We start from the raw sequence: 17,617 nt of genomic DNA, 5'->3' as shown, positions 1-17,617 counted from the left end.
GTATGCTGATGCTACTGGGCCTCTGTATCTCCACCGACTTCTCTGTGGGCTACAGCCATACCTTTTCTATGGAGTCTGAATCTCATCCTTGGAGAGGGCCTTTTCCCAACTGGTTTCTTCCTTGGGTGCTCTGCCCTAACTGTGTCTGCTACCTATGTCCCCTAGTCCTGTATATTTTTATTATGGTAAAAACATTATAACATAAAATTTAACATTATTTATTTTAAGTGCATAATTCAGCAGCCTTAAGAACATTTGCAGTGTTGTGCAGTCATCACCACTATTTCTAGAACTTTTCCTTCATCCCCAAGAGAAATTCCATATCCATTATATGGTAACTTTCCATTCTCCCCTCTTACCAGCCCCTGGGAATCGCTATTCTACTTTTGCTGGGCACTCTAGGTACTTCATATGAGTGAAATCACACACTATTTACACTGGGGTGTCTGACTTACTTCACTTAACATATGTTTTTAAGTTTCATCCATATAATAGCATGTATCAGAATTTCATTCTTTTTATGAGTAATATTCCATAGTAGTATCACATTTTATTTTATCCATTCATTTCTTTGTGATTTTTTTTTTTGTGTGTGTGTGTGTGTGTGCCAGGGATTCAACTCAGGGCACTTAACCACTGAGCCACATCCCCAGACCTTTTTATTTTTTATTTAGAGACAGGGTCTCACTAAGTTGCTTAGGGCCTTGCTAAGTTGCTGAGCCTGGCTTTGAACTTGCCATCCTCCTACCTCAGCTTCCCAAGTTTCTGGGATTGCAGGTATGCTTATGCATTCTTTAGAATTCTCTTTCCCCTGATGGGTTATCCCTCTGTCATGAGTTCTTCATTGTTTCTGTTGTATAGTTCTTGCTTCCTCTGGATCCTCCTGTCTTTGGGAAGTGCCTCTCCTTTCTTTGTGCCTTTGATGGGGCCAATCATGCAATCTTATTTCCTGCCTCATAAATCATATTGCCCTGTCACTCAGGTCACAGTGATGGGTCTCTGGGTAGGCACATGACCAACCACTGGCAATCAAGTCTGTCCCTAGGATTGATAGATGGCTATGGGGTAAATATTTCCACAGGGATTGCCACACTGGGATTCTGGAGGCCACATTCTCAGACACACAGAGGGTGCCCATCTTGTGGAAGAAGAAGGTGCAAAGACCAAGGGAGATGGAAAAGAGCAATGTGGGGTTCCTACAAACCTAAGCAGAGTGAATCATGAAGAGGAGACTAGAATCTAAGGAAGTGACAGCATAAATGAGAAGAGTGAGGAAAAATAGGCACAAGTGCAGAAGAAACCTCAGGAGACAGTGGCCTCGTGAGATCAGGATTTTTTTAAAGAAAGGAGAGGTAGCAGTGGGCTGGGAAATGCCACTGGAGTGGTCAGTAGGCTGCACCAGCCCCACAAAGTCAGTGTCAGCATCACCTGGCTGGCGCCTCTCTGTGCCTATCTCTCACACTCTGGAGACCCCACACTCTGGCCACACTTGCCCTTCACCAAAGCTGTCAGTGTTCAAGCTTCTGTTTTCTCACTCCCACCCACAATTCATCCTCTTGATCAACTCTGGCTGATTCTCCAAAATTCAGCTCATCTCAGCTTTTCAGAGAAGCCCAAGGGGCCAGTTCCTCACTCCCTAAGAGAAGGGGCCCACTCTCAGCTCCCCGGGCACCCTTTCATGGCATCAAGTATCTAATCAAGTATTGCACCATTTGCTGCACATGTCTGTCTCCTCCTGAAAAACAGGGACTTGAGTTGATGCTTCTTTGTATTCCAAGCACTTGGCTCAGGGTCTGGCTCTGAAAAGAGCTCCGGGCACACTGTGGGATCAGTGCCTGGAGGGATGCACTGGCTGATCTGATCCACCTCTTATAGAAAACCTTGATCTGGTTGCCATGGCACTGAGAAAGTGCTGTCTATACCTGCTGTTTTCAGGATGAGCAAATCACATTCAGCTAACCACACGCTGGCATCTGGCCAGCAGCATCTGCTAAACCGAGCAGCATGGATGCAGGCCAACCCTGAGATGACAGAGACACCTTTCTAGCTACACAAACCTTTCTTTTCTGTGATGCTGGGGTTGAACCTAGGCCCTTGCCCATGCTAAGCAAATGCTCTGCCACTGAGCTACTCCCCAAGTCCTGCACGGACAATTCTACCCTATTCTTCCTGACAGGTGAACTATGAAAAGACATTAATGAAATCTTGTTTCCATCCCTGGAGGACTTCAAGGGCTCTTCTTTTGTCAGGGTCCCCTTAGCTCTCTTGCCAATTTTCCTCTCCTCTCTTGCATGATCCTTTCCATCCCCTGGCCTTCTGTCATCCCGAGAGTTTGCAAATCATAGCCTGTGGACCAAATCTGGCACCCTGCTTGTTTTTGTAAGTAAAATTTTATTGGAACACAGCCATCCTCTGTTAATGAGTTTTTGGTCACTGGGACAAAGTATCTGAGATGATTAACTTAAAAGCTGATTGGCAGTGGAAGTAAAGCTTCATTTTGGCCTGCAGTTTTGGAGGTTTCAGTCCATGGTCACTTGGTTCTGTTGCCTTTGGGCCTGTGGCAGCACAGTAAATCATGGCAGGAACACATACTGGAGGAGAATTGTTGACCTCGTGATGACTGGGAAGGAGAGAGAGAGAGAGAGGGAGAGAGAGAGAGAGAGAGAGAGAGAGAGAGAGAGAGAGAGAGAGAGAGAGAGAGAGAGAGAGAGGAAGGGATCACTTCAAGGACATGCCCCCAGTGGACTCCCTTCTTCCAACTAGGCCCCATCTCTTAAAGTTCCCACAGTCTCCCCACCAACTGGGGATCATGCCTTTAACACCTATCTGTCAGGGACATTCAAGATCCAAATTATAGCCTATCCCCATACTCTTCTATACTCTTCATGGCTGCTTAGGCTCTGCAACACTAGACCTGTAACAGTCACTGTACCTGCTATGCTGGAAGTATTTATTAACTGGCTGTATTCATCAGCTTTTCGTCACTCTGACTAAAAATATCAGACACGGGCAATTTGGAAGAGGAAGGATTTATTTTGGCCTATGGCTTTAGAGGTTTCAGTGCATATTTGGCTGGTCCCATTGTTCTGGGCCTGAGATGAGACAGACCATCATGGCAGAAGGTCACAGTGGAAAAAAGCTGTCAGCTCCTGGCTGCTAGGAAGGAGAAAGGGAGGGAGAAAGGGAGGAGCCAGGGACAAGATATTCCCTTCCAGGGAAAACCTCCAATGATCTTCCTTCAACAATCTCCCACCTCCAGGAGGCCATTAAACTGGTTAATCCACTGATAAGGTCAGGGCTCTCATTGTCCAACCACTTCCCCAAAGTCCCACCATTGGGCATTGCTGCAGTGGGGACCAAGCCTTTAGGTACACGACTTTTGGTGACATTCCAAATCCAAACACAACACTTGTCCTGTGAAGAAAAAAAAATATTCTGATCTTTGTACTAGAGAAATGAGCACTGTCCTGATTTAAAAAAAAAAAATCACAACTAAAAATGGAAAAGGGAAGGGCAAAGAACAAGGTTCTTTGACTGTGGTTGTACAGGCTTAAGAAAGACACAAGGGAAAGTATTTACAAACCAAATAGTAAAAGCTTAAATAAGATAACAGGAGTAAAAGCATAAAAAAAAAAAATTACATCTAGGGCTGGGGCTGGGGCTCAGCGGTAGAGCACTCACCTAGGACATGCAAGGTACTGGGTTCGATTCTCAGCACCACATAAAAATAAATAAATAAAGTAAAGGTATTGTGTCCAACTACATCTAAAAAAATTTTTTAAAAATACATCCATGCAAGATAATCACTAGAATTAGAAAACTTCCCCAATTTTTAATTCTTTAATTTTTAATTATTATTTTTTTTTTTTTTGGCTGTGCTGGCATGACACTCTGGCCTTCATGCATGCTAGACAAGTGTTCTGCCACCAGCTATACTTCTAGTTCAAATTTGATTTTTTAAAAAATAAAAGAACACAAATGTGTAGGGGAAAAATCACGGCAGATAAAATATAAAATGCTGTGCGAGGAAATGCATTGTATCTGTGTCAATAAAATATGAAAAGGCTCATTAAAAAAAGATTTTGTATTTGACTCACACTATCAGCCTCCTTGGCAGGACCCCCATGTCCCCCACTTTCTTTTGACCTCATCCAGTCAGGGCCTGCTTCTCACCCCCCACTGAAATCATCTTGTCAAGATAACCAACAGTCTCAGAACTGCCAGCTGTGTGGCTCTATTCCCAGCCTTTGTCTTTCTCAGTTTCAGCATGGGTGACAAAGGTGACAGATCGTTCCCTCCCTCTTGAACCATTTTCTGCACTTGACATTCTGTACAGCACCTCTCCTGGCTTTCTCTTCTCCCCATACTCCTCAGTCTTTGGGCTGAATTCTTTTCTTGACATAATCAGATGTTGGATTGTTCCAGATCTTGTTACCTGAACCCCATCCCTTTTTCCTCCCTCCCCCCCTCCTCTTCTCCTCTATCCTCACTTTTTCTCCTAGCAACTTCAATCATGCCCTTGGCTTTAATGCATAAGCTGCAGATTCTCACATCTGAGCCTCAGAATCTGAGGTCTTCCCTGAGCTTCAGACCCATACACCCCAACCTTCGCCTGGACATTTAACAGACATCTCAAACCTAGTGTGGTCATAGCCAAACCACTGATTTTTCTCCCCTGTATGTTTTCCCTGCAGTCTGTCCCTCCATGGAAGTGGCTCTATCATTTGCCTTTTGGCCTTATAATAGAAGCCATTCTTGAGGCCTCTTTCTTCCACATAGTTTCTCAGTGATTTCTGTTGTCTCTAACTGGGCCACTCTCCACCTGCCTTTCCAATATCACCAGGGTCTGAATGACCATCCTCTCTGGCCTGAGCTACATAGTAGTCCCGTAAGTGGCCTCCCTGCCTCCACACTGTCCCCACTCACCACAATCTCCTCTCCAGCCAAACACACAGGAAAACCCAAGAGCCTCATGTGACTCACCAAGTTCTACAGTTCTGCCCCCTGCCGTCCTCCACCCTCATTTTCCATGACTTCCCCCCTCACCTACCACATTCCAGATACTCTGGACTCTCCTCATGCCGCAACCCGGCTGGGCACAGAAACACAAGCCGCTCGAGCAGAAACAAAGTTTTATTTTAAAAAGGCCGCCAGTGACCCGTGTGCATCCCACTAGCAAGCCGGTCCACCCACGTGGGTGTGTCTACCGGAACCGGGCCTGCACCTCCCCTGGAAATACCCTCCTACTATCCTTCCCCAACCAATGGGAACTCTCCGGGAGTCCCGTAACATGAGTCCCGTAACAGGCCGAGGTGAACAGTAGGAGTCCAATTTCCATATGAATGTAAATCTTAACATAATCATATCATCTCAATGGCTAGCTGGCAGTCACCTAAAACAAAGGTGCCATGTATCATAATACTTTTGCTGTGGCTCCTAGCATCCTCATTTTTTCAAGACAGCGAGCAATGTCCTACCTTTGGACTACCTGGAAGAGTCTTTCCTTGAGCTTCTTTTGGCTCAAGTACTTAACTACATTCATCTCTCTGCTTTTCAGCTGGGCCTTCAGCTGCTGTCCCCAAACAACACCTGCCACTCTAACCTGACTCTGCTTCACTTTTTAAATTGGATTTATCATTTTGTGACATTAGATTGTGTTAAACATTTTTGTTTGTCTCTCTCCTCTGAAACATAAATTCCCTAAGGTAGTCACTTTGACTTATTCACTACAATGGTCTCAAAGTGACTCAGTGCCTGAAAAATAGGAAGTTGCTCAATAAATAATTGTTGAATGAATGAAAAGACAACCCCTGGTCCTCTCTGACCCTTGATACAGTGTTTTCAATCTTTGGGAATTGGGAACAAGAAATAAAAAATCAGGGAACCCTGGGAAATCCTGAAATTCTAATTTAGATACATCTTTCTTCATGTACTTTCTTATCTTTCAAAAAAATATTCTGTGTGCTTTACAAAAACTGTTACCTATAGTAAAGATTCCAAGAGTGAAAAGCTCCAGTGAGCATTATCGGATAATATTAGGATAATATAACATTGGGGCCTCTTGGAAAGGTCAACCATCACATGGAATGAGGTGTCAAATTGCCAGTTTAAGGACTTATTTCGCTTCCAAAATAATGCCACTTATAGGATTTGTATAAGATATACTGTGCACATAAACTCATTAATAGTTTTCATATTTGTAAGAAGATTCACTGTTAGCAACTGTCAGGGCCAAGAACACACTTAGAATGTGCAGTCCCACAAGCCAGACTGGCTTATGAGGACTTAAAAGTGGCTTTTCCACTCACAGTGTGTTCCCAGATGTTCTTAGCCTTGGACTTAGCTTATCTAAGTACCAGTATTTCGTGCTTTTGCTTCCACTTGACATCAGTGAATTCCTTCCATAATGTCTCTAGGTTTATTGTTAAACTTGAATTTCTGCAGAATTTTAGTGCTTTCCCCCATTTTCCTGATATCTGAAGTGATTCTTTTCTTGAGACTCGGGGTTCAGAAAAACATGCACCTCCTGAGAAATTCTGAGAAGAAGTTCTGACACAGAAACACTGTCTAAAAGCAAACTAGCCTTCATTTCAGGCAAGCAGGCCATTGCAAGCCACAATTGAGGAACTGAGGCTGTGTTGACAGTGTTGGCTGTTCTCACCCTCTGCCACTTTGTGCTCTGTTAAGCCACGTGGACTGGAGATTCAGTGCTTTGGAAAAGGGACCTGGCCATGATCAGCAGTGTCCCCGCTTCCCCTAAACACCTGGAAAAAATGTGCTTCGTCTTACACCACACACCAATGGGAAAGAGACTTCAGGAAAACTAGAACAGAACCTCTAGAATTGGTAGAAAAGAGTACTTAAATATGACAGACAATGCAAGAAGGTTTGGAGGAGGAACGACTGGGCTATAGCCTTAACCTAATCAGTGAATTAATCCCTGATGGGATTAACTGAGTGGTAACTGGAGGCAGGTGGGGTGTGGCTGGAGGAAGCAGTTCATTGGGGGTGTGGCTATGGGGTATATATTTGTACCTGGCAAATGGAGACTCTCTCTCTCCACTTTCTGATCAACATGTGAACTGCTTCCCTTTGCTACACTCTTCCTCCATGATGTTCTGCTTCACCTTGAACCCTGAGGAATGGAGCTGGCTTTCTATGGACTAAGACCTCTGAAATCAGGAGCCCTCAAATGAACTTTTCCTCCTCTACAGTTGTTCTGGTTGGGTCCTTTTAGTCACAACAGTGAAAAGGCAAACTAAAACACCTACCAAATATCCCTTTCCCTTCCTTCCTTTCCTTTGAACCCCTGATTTTTTAAAAAAGTGGGAGGGATAACCATGTACTCAGCTAAAATCATTTTTCCCATTTGTATTTTTCAGGGTTTTTAGAGAAATGGAATCGAGAAGGAGGCTTTCAGGGATTTGCTCATGTGACTGTGGAGGCGTGGGAGTCTGAGGTCTGCAAGGCAGGTTGGCAGGCTGGAGGCCGAGGGAAGAGCTGACCTTGCAGCTGGAGTCTGAAGGCAGGCAAAATTCTCTCCTCAGGAAGGTCAGTCTTTTTCTTAAGGGCTTCAACCGACTGGATGAGGCCTGCCCACATTGTGAAGGGTAATGTGCTTTACTCAAGCTCTAGTGCTTTCAATGCCTATTTGATCTAAAAAAGACCTTCACAGCAAAGGTCAGATTATATGACCAAATATCTGGGTACAGAGGCTCAGCCACATTGACACATAAAATTGACCATCATAAAATACAACCTAGTCTGGTCAATAAGAGGAGGGAAGTAGTAATGGAGAGGGGCTTCCCCCAGGCCTCGGGCAGAGGGAGTGATGGCCCTGCTGCTTCATTCCCACCCTTCATGCCTGAAGGACGAGCTAGAGACCGGCGGTCCATGGTCATCTTGAAGTGAGGGAGAAGCATGGAGTAGCTCAAAGAATTCAAGCCTGACACCCTAGGCCTTGCACCCTTCTGGACTCCCCCACGTCAGGCTTCTCTTTAGATGAGAAAAACAGAACACGCTGTTCTTGGGCTCTGTTCTTCGTGTGTCTGCTCCTCAGGACCAAACACAGTTCCTAATTACTTCTGCTTCTTGGCCATCCAGGGCTCTGCTGGGCACTTAGCATTCTCAAACCTGGCCCCCAGGGTTCCACTGACTCTGAGACCTTCTGATGCCTCTCTATCAGTGCCCTGCGGGAGCTGGACTTACCTGAAATGGCTCTTGTTTGTTTGCCAAAATCCTCACTGACAGAGGGTATAATTCAGGTGAGAGGGACTGAGATCAGGGTATGGTTTAGGGGTTGAATCATCAAGCATGAGGCTGAGAGTAGGCCACAGCGCAGCTGGACATGAAGGTTATAGAAGTCATGGGTGGTTTTCATGAGTGTACGGTGATCACATGATCAAATTTAAATATAAAAGATTTGAGGTTGATACTACTGTTTCCTCCAGCTGGCAGTTTATCATCCTCACACTGTACCCTGGCACCTGTGGAAGAGTTCTTGGTGGTCAAACAATTCATCTTCCTCATTGCTCCCCTGGAGTTGTAATGGTAATAGTAGAGGTATTGAGTTCAGAGCTAGGGAGGTGATGCTCTTGCCTTCTTGACTCTGGTTAGAATGTACACCAGGTATACCATGGCCAGTCCTGGTCTCTGAACCACATGGGAGAGCTTAACAAACTGCAGCTTATTCAGGTCAAATGACCACCAGGAAACCACATTAATGAGGACATTCTGAGGGAGGGAAGACCAGACAGTTCCCAGGACAGGAGATCAGATGAGATAAGCCAAAGTATCTATGTGCAAACATCTAAAGCAAATGGCATCATGGAATTCCATTGGGCCTAGACCACTAGGCCAGACTGGTGGGCCAAAGCTTGTGAAGGCAGGATTTACCCAGCACAAAGAACTTTCTCTAGGTCAGATTTGCTCTGTGTAAACCAGAATCCTAGGGAGGGAAGGAACAGCTCATCCTAGAGGAGTTTGGGAGGAGGCTGAGAAGTCCCCCTCCCTACCCACCCAGAGCAGTATGGAGTGAGGAGCATAACTCCAATGCCCCTGGGAACTGGGGTGGCCAAGCTGAATGCATGCAAATTACAAATGAAACCAACAGCAGCAACAACAAACAATGTGCCATCCAAACAAGACCTGCTGCCCAGGGGACCAGCCCTGAGCAAGTCTGCTGTGGGAGGTGGAGTGGAGACAGCCTAGTAACCTCCTAGGGCTGCTGTAGCAAGGTGTGGCTCAACCACAGAAACCAACCAAATCACAAGTCTGGAGCTGCAAGTCCAAGATCCAAATGCCACAGGGCCAGCTCCTCCTCATGCCTCTAGGGATGGTGCTTCTGGTTTCTGGTAGACCAGGAATTTCCCGGCTTGTGGCAGCCTTGCTCCACTCAGACCCCATCTTTGTGGGATGGGTGGTCACTTTCTCTCTCTTTGTGTCCAGATTTCTCTCTTTTAAAAAGAATAATAGGCCTACTGGGTCAGGGGCCCACACCACTCCATTATGTGCTCCTCTTCTTAATTACATCTGTGGTGAACATTCCCAAGTAAGGTCACACTCTGAGGTAATCTTATCTTTTGGGTGGGTGGGGGGCACAGTTCAAATGGTAACAGGGAGTCTGAGTCCATGGAGCTGGAGACTTGTCAATCTAGGAATAACACCTTGCTTTTTGAAGCTTTTTGTTTATTTGTCTAATTTGGTTTCTGTTGCTTTCCTAGCTTGAATAATTTCCTCCAAACTGGTAAGGAGGCCAGAGAAAATCAGTGTCTTTCAGTATAATATGTAATATTTAGTGACTGACCCACCTTCTTCCTGCAGAAGAGGGAGCTTGGGATGCCTCAGGTGAGAGTGGAAAAGGCTTGGAGGACTTCCTTGGGGTCCCTCTCCAGGGGCAGGGTCTCTTCTGCTTAGAACTCTTTGGCTCAGGGGCAAGTTTTCTGCACTGAAGGCCTCTGAATCAGAGCCGTGCCCTGCCTCACAAACCTGGCTTTGCGAAGGTTCTGGTTTCTGGTTAGCTGCTCCCCTCTGCTGGACAGAGTGGAACCTGTTCTCTTTCTCACAGAGTTTTGTCTCCTTAAGTTGCAAGGAGCAACTAGAGCAGGAAGAGGCCCTCTAGAAGGTCAGCAGGTCCAGCTCCCCTTTGTTCCAATGATATCATGTCCAGAGACTGGTTGTCCCAGAGTAGTGGGATTGGTTGCTGAGAGACCAAAGAAAATATGCAAAGATGGTACATGAGGCCTAAGGCTTTATGAAGAAATGCCTACAGGGAAGGTCCAGTGGTGACCAGTCGAACAGTCAGCACCTCCATCCCTTAAGAAATGTCACCTCTCCCTGACAGCATTTTTATCCAGGGGTGGTCGGCTGAATAATATAATGCCCTCAGTTCTGCCATTGACAGAGGGGTTTTACATGTTAGGCTGCAGAAGCTGTGACATCATCAGCATTAGCTTGCTCATTTTGCTTGTCTGAGCAGCATCCAAGGAGCATCTGTCCTGGAGAACAAGCAAGAGCAGTGTTCTACAGATGACTTTAGCTTGCCCTAGTTCCCAGTGTGCATGAGAGAAAGCCAGTGTCCTTCAGTATAATATGTATCTGGACACTCCAGCCCAACTTTGCTTTCCTTGTTCCCTTAATGTAGCTAGGTTTTGGGGAACAGAAAGGGGACAATCAGGTGTTTTGCTTTTCCTTTTTTCTTTAGGGATGATACAGATGGGGAGACTGGGCCAGAGAAAAGCCTTGTTTAAAGCCAAAAGAACAGAAGAAGGGCTAGAAATGGGCTGCCTTTCCTCTCACACCAGGGTCTGGGAAGCATCACTCCCGGGTATGGGCTGGAAGAAAACCAGGGCTGGGTTTCTCAGAAGACAGCACATACCTTATGCTAGAGGACAGACTGGAGAAAGAAAGGGCACAGAAGGGCTGGGCACCTAACTTCTAATAAAGATACCAGAAAGCCAGGAGATTCTGACTCAAGAGAAGGCTAAGCAGAATCAGTCCACCCACTAAGGATAACTCCCCACCTGGCCGGGAAGGTGAATCCAGGTGTGCCCAACTCTATACACCTAGAAAGTCAGGTACAAACAGATTTTTTGCAAACCAGATGATCTTTAGCTTCTCCTGTATTCCAGATGCAGGTTTTGTGGCTCTTACTATCTTCATCATACAAGGTCATGACTGTACAGCAGGTAAGTAGAGTACTATACCCCACATGTCTAAAAGCTCAAAAGCAATGAAGGTTTTGCTGTGTCAACAGTTCAAAGAGCTTATCACAAAGTGGAGGGGCAGCATGTTCTGTTCCCCATGGGCATCTAGGCACCTGGGTTCTGACATCTTTACCATATATATGGCTTGCAGGTTGCCTTGTCCTCGGGCTTCCAAATAGCAGAAAAGCAAAGAGCATGGAGGATAGCAGCTGGGCATTCTTATAAGCCAGGCTGGGAAGTGCTGGGGGAATCAAATATCGTCATGCTCCGTTGGCCAGAGCTCAAAGGGTCAAGAAAGAACAAGAGCCTGGTGCTATAGTTTCAACTACTTGTGATCTGAGGCAGGAGGATTTCAAGTTTGAGGCCAGCTTCAGCAATATGTTGAGACCCTGTCTCAAAAAAAAAAAAAAAAAAAGTAAAAACAGGGCTGGAGATGTTGCTCAGTGGTAGAGCTCTTGCCAAGCATGCACAAGCCTCTGGGTTCAATCCTCAGTACTGCAAAACAAAACAAAACAACAATAAACAATTAAAGCCAAACCTGGTTAGGTGTTGATTGGATGGAAGATGTGGGTCCTCATACTACAGAGAGACCTGTCAATCCAAGGCCCCCTGCTTCTGCTCCATGAGACCGGAGACAGAACTTTTGCCCAAGTGTACCTCCTCCTACAGGATGTTCCCTGCTTATTTCTGAGTGCAACAGAGATTTTGGGGCCCAGGAATGGTCATGCTTGCCAATTTGGGTTCAAGAACTCCCTAGTGTTTTTATAGAACCTTCCTTATACCATGTGTTAGGCTGGTGGGTGTCCAGCCCAATATCTCTCCCTTTCCTTCATTCAGGGTCACACTTATTGTGTGGTCTGGTGGTTTTCCTGTTTTTTTCCACATTCTTTCCCCAATATAATCCTTGGCCACTCACTTGCCTTGGTGTCAGCGTCATAGAGGAGCCAGTTGAACACAGGAGGCTACCTCCTGGTGTAAAGGGTCCACTTCATGCTTTAAATATAAACCTTACTGCTTGACAACTGGTGGCTTATTATTAAACTGATATTTTTTTCTCTTTCTCTTTTTCTTCCCCTCCCTACCTGCAGAGAAGCCAACAACTCCCTGCCCATAAGAATAAAGAAACTCCGGACCTGGAAACTGAAGCAATGGCTCTCTCAAGAGTACAAGTTGAGGGACTGAGGTTGTGGCTCAGCGGTAGAGCACTTGCCTAGCACTTGCCTAGCACATGCGAGGCCCTGGGTTCAATTCTCAGCACCACATAAAAATAAATAAATAAAAGTATTGTGTCCAATTACATCTAAAAATTTTTTAAAAAATTAAAGAAAAAGAATACAAGTTGAGGGACTGGGGTTGTGGCTCAGTGGTGGAGTGCTTGCCTCACATGTATGAGGCACTGGGTTCGATCCTCAGCATCACATAAAAATATATATAAAATAAAACAAAGGTATTGTGTCCATCTACAACTAAAAGTATATTTTAAAAGAATGCAAGTTAAAAATTAATTATACATAATGATATTGGAAAACAGTCATTTTATCTTCCTTTAAAAGTCCTGTATTCCCCTTAGCAGTTAGAAGTGCAGGCTTTGAGGGCTTACTTCATTATATTATTTCTCTTTTGCTAGCAAATCAAAAAAACTTTCCTTTTCCCAAAACCTTGTCCTCATTATTGGATCAGACAAGGACTGAGATTTCAGTATCACTAGTATTTTGGCACCCTCCAACTGGTTAGGGTCAACTAGTGCAGATGGTGAATAGGACAACACTTTTTAAAGACAAAAGATGCTCAGCGAAAATGCAGAGCTCCCTAATTCATGTCTCTACCAATGGGAGACTCCAAAGGATAAAATCTAGAAGAGGATATAAGAAAAAAAATAATGTATGGGCCAAAAAGCAAAGGGAAAAATATAAAGAAAAGAGTCACTCCGCATCAGTAAATATGTGCTAGAGAAGGAAAATGACCAAGTTAAGGTGTGGGTTAAACTGTTAGAAGCTTCTGGAAAGGAGAGAGAACAGCAGAGGGAAATAGATCCCTGGAGGTCCACCCCTCCTGAGGAAGGAGCCTAGGAGAGAGGAACGGGATCCGCTGGGGGATGAGCACCTGAAGGAGAAACTTCCCTTAAAACTAGTTTGAGCAATTCAAAGTCAGAGGCCCCCAAAGGAGGCATCATGGTAAGGACCCAAGAGACCACACTACCAGGCAGAGCCCACCCTCAAGGAAGCATGAAGGCTCCAGAAACTTAGGGCTTGAAGAGGAAGTGGGAATGAAGAGATTTTTTTCTTTTTTTTTTTTTCTTTTTTTTTAATATGGTGGAAGGGAGAGATAACTCAAATGAAACTTGGCCCCTGGGCTGCTATTATCACAGTGGCCCCATGTGGTAAGGAGCTGACATAGTCTCAGCACAGCTTTCTGAGACAAGAGACAGCCTGGGTCACTCCCTCACCCATTCCCCATTATACTGGGTGACATCAACATATTCCAGTCAAATGGACAGTACCCCAGTTAACCTCAGGATGGGCTTCCTGCCAGTGGAGCTACCTGTCATAGGTCTGGAGGCTGAAATGAGATTGCCTCCAGCCGCCCTTCTTTACTGGGTCTCTGTTAGATGTTGTGCTGATCCTCCCTGGTGGGTTCTTGAGGTCTGGGGCTGAAGATTGATTTGTTTTTAAATGTGATGGACATGGTATCAGTATTGTGATGCTTTTGGTGCCTTTTGAATTCTGGACTTTCTAAAGAGATAGAATGTGAATGCTGAGTTCAGTTTCTCTGCCCTGTGAATATTATAGATGCCCATTGGAGAAAGCCTGCAATGAAGGTGCTAAAAGAACCTCTCCATTGTCTAAATACTAAGATGGCCTGTGGCTCAGAATAAGAAATTGAGGCAGGAAGAAATTTTCGACTGAATTTTTCTTTTTATCTTGAAATGGAAAGTGAATTTAATCTTCATTTCCTACTGGGAGTTTCATAATGGTTCATTATTTCTATGAAATGTTGGGGTATCTTGTGGCTGTTTTGCATCTGGAATATCCCCCCACGCCTCTAAGGTTTGACCTAGAATGCAGTAATGTGGAGATGGGGATCTTGAAGTGACTAGATCATGAAGGCTATAAACTCTTCAGTGGATTAATCCATTGGTATATTCATAGATGAATGGACTATTGGGATGTGGTGGAAATAGTATGGGATGGGATCTAGTTGAAGGGAGTAGGCTTTGGGGTTGTGCCCTTGGGCCCTATATCTTGTCCCTCTCTCGGCTTCCTGACCACCATGAGATGAACAGCTCTGGTCTACCATATTCTTCTGCCATCACATACTGCCTTGTGGGAGGCCAACCTTATGGGCGACTGAGTTACACTCCCCAGCTGGATGCTGAGGCACTCAGTCACAGAAATGGGTGTATCTTTCTATAGCCCCATGGGTGAAGCTATGCTCACCTGTTCCTTTGTAATAGAACCCCTTGCCCTGTTTAGGATAGAATCTTCCATGGAAGTGCCTTGTGTGTGTCCCCTCCTTTTACTGTGCCCTTGGGTGTGGCCTACCCAGGTGTCAGTCAACCTGCTGACAGTAGACATCATGAAGATAGACTCAGCCCCCTGAAACCTGACCCCTTGCCTCATTTGAATAGCTTCTCCTCAATATTCTCTCTCTCTCTCTCTCTCTCTCTCTCTCTCTCTCTCTCTCTGGACCCTTAAGGTCAGAGGAGCCATCATAACAACCCCAAAGAAAAAGGTATTTGTGTCTCTTGTGTGGTTATTTCATGCAACCCAGTTAGCCCAGTTTAACTAGAGTGACCCCTGAGCCTTTTAGTCCAGAGAACAGAAAACTGGCACTGCCTCACTACAGTTTCAGAAAAAAGGAAGCCAGTTAACCACAACTGAACCCTCTGAAATGGGGAAACATAATAACTTTTGCCTCCTTAACTTTTCTCAGGTGTATTGTCACAGCAATGAAAAGCTGACCAACACATTGGTTTTGTATTACTGGGGCACCATGATGTCATTTCATCTCATTGTGGAACTCATTCTCAGTTCCATCAGACCATTTGGAAGGGTATAATTTGGGGTGGAAACAAACTAGAGAGAGCATTTGTAGCCAAGAGTACAGTGTCCCTGGAAGTGATTTAATGTATATATGATTTTATGCTACATGATTTTAACCATTTGGCCTTAACTAAAGATGGCTCTTCCCAGAGGAACCCATTTCCCCACTAACTACTGTTAGTCTGAGTGCCCTTCCATCCCTGGGCTGCTCCTGAATGCTGTTCCTTGGGCTTGGGGAAACCCAGCTTCACCGAGGCTCTTGGCTCTTCCAGCTCACATCAACACCCACTATCTACCAACCTCCTGCTCCCTGCGCTCAGCTTTCTGTCTACTCCCTCACCCATTCCCCATTATGTTGGGTGACATCAACATATTCCAGTTAAGAGCCCTACAAAGCCCAAGTACCTCTAACTTCAATCTCTTCATCCACATTGACCTCTACTTTTATTTGGGGATCTCAACTCCTTATCTCTGAGAAGATCCTGACACTCTTCCTCTCACATTACAAACCTATGTGCAAAACTTTACAAAAAGGTGAAGTTGAAGTGCATTGGGGATCTAGAAGGATGGTTGCTTGTGTTTAAAGAGTTGGGTTTTTAAGGTAATATTTCAGAAATGAGGCAGTTCTGAATAATGACATAGTCCAAGATATGGCCCTGAGAATTATCATTAGAGTGGAGTTGGGAAGTCTACCTTTGGGCTATCAATCTTCTCCTTTACCTTCTCCATTGCCCTAAATAACCCTTAATCCTAAATTTACACATCCAAAGGTATGACTCCTAAGTAAAAAAGGTCTACACAAGGAGCTGGGATGGGGGCTGTGAAAGCAAGAGGGGGACTGTTTTATTAAAGACTGTTTTTACTTTACCAGAAAATTTATGAGAGAAAAGAGTACCAATTAATAAGAAGACAGTTGAGTTCAGATTATGCTTATTGATAAAATGAAACAAGTCATGTAAGTTAATTTCAGCTTTCAGTCTTCCTCCTGTCCTTGTCATATGAACAGCCTCTAAGGTTTTTATTGAGAATTTTATTTAGGCTGTGGGCCAAACTTTTTCATGTGAAGCAGGTCCCACAACTGCTTGGTTTTAAAATTTTTTTCCCCTCTTACTTAAGTCTCAAAAGGTCAAAATTTCATCACTATGATCAAAATAACTGTCAAGAACAACTTAGAAGAGAAAAGGTTTATTTGGCTCATGATTTCAGATCAACAAACTCCATTGCAGAACATCAAGGAAGACAGGCATGGAGGAGGAAAACTGCTCAGCTCATGACAGGTGGGAAGAAAGAGAGAAAGAAAGGGAGAGGCAAGAGAAAAAGATTGAGAGACAGAGCAAAAGAGAGAAGAAGAGGAGGGGAGGAGAATGAAGAGAGAAAGAGGAGGAGGAGAGAGGGGGAACAGGGGAGACAGGGGAAATGAGGGAGAGAGGGAGCAGTGGAGGAGCCAGAGACTAAACATAACCCCCAAGGATGTCTCCAGTGAACTATTTCTACCTGCCTACAGTTACCACCCAGTGGTCCATTCACATTATTAATCCATCAAATGGATTAAGTCACTGATGATGTTATAACCCCATAATCTAACCATTGCCTAAAAGCCCCATCTCTGAACCTTGATGTATTGGGAAACATGCTTTCAAAACACGAGCTTTTGGGGGGGTATTTTTAGATCAAAGCCATCACAAGAATTAGCTCTTCCATGTTTACATTTTAACTGGCTGAAATAACAAACTAACAAAAGAAAAGAAGGACCTTAATATAAACCAAAAAAGTCACCAGATTCAAAATAGGCAATCAAAAGAAAATAGGGAGCTAAAAGCCTTTGCATGTTAATTATATTAACTGCAGTTAAAAAATTACCTTAAAGATATTCATAAGAAATGTTCATCAAATAAAAATATTAAACTAAGCACTCAGAACCAAAAGCAAGCTCACCAGAAAAAAAGGCCAGGATATGTTACCATGAGCTCAGTTATGTTAAAAAGTATGGAAGAAGGGCTGGGGTTGTGGCTCAGTGGTAGAGCGCTCACCTAGCATGGGTGAGGCCCTGGGTTCGATCCTGAGCACCACATAAAAATAAATAAATAAAATAAAGGTACTGTGTCCAACTACAACTAAAAAAATTTTTAAAAAATGTTTTAAAAAAAAGTGTGGAAGAAATCTCTGTTCAAAATATCAGAGAGGTTATGAAAACCCCTGCCAAAGATATTCCTAGGAATTCCAGGGGAAGTTTATCTTGATGGTTTGAATTAAACCTTCCCAATACTGTCTCATTCTCTCCTGAGTCCATAGAATACTAAGGCCAGGAAATGCTAAAAAGAAAATTATTGTTTTTTTTTCTTTCCATGCATTTATAGCTGAAAATTGCCC

At 44.4% G+C, this 17,617-nt stretch overlaps 1 long non-coding RNA gene across 1 annotated transcript; it reads left to right on the top strand.

The window, feature by feature from the left end:
• The first annotated feature begins 7,388 nt into the window (after positions 1–7,388).
• On the top strand, positions 7,389–12,498 carry LOC144370218 (uncharacterized). The gene is made up of 3 exons (XR_013430118.1): positions 7,389–7,551; positions 11,130–11,186; positions 12,293–12,498. It is a non-coding gene; the product is annotated as an uncharacterized LOC144370218 (long non-coding RNA).
• Positions 12,499–17,617: the final 5,119 nt, after the last annotated feature.

This window comes from Ictidomys tridecemlineatus, chromosome 2, assembly GCF_052094955.1.
Source record: "Ictidomys tridecemlineatus isolate mIctTri1 chromosome 2, mIctTri1.hap1, whole genome shotgun sequence".
Lineage (NCBI taxonomy): Eukaryota > Metazoa > Chordata > Mammalia > Rodentia > Sciuridae > Ictidomys > Ictidomys tridecemlineatus.
Note: the sequence above shows the minus strand (reverse complement) of the source record. Positions and strands in the feature narration are given on the sequence as shown.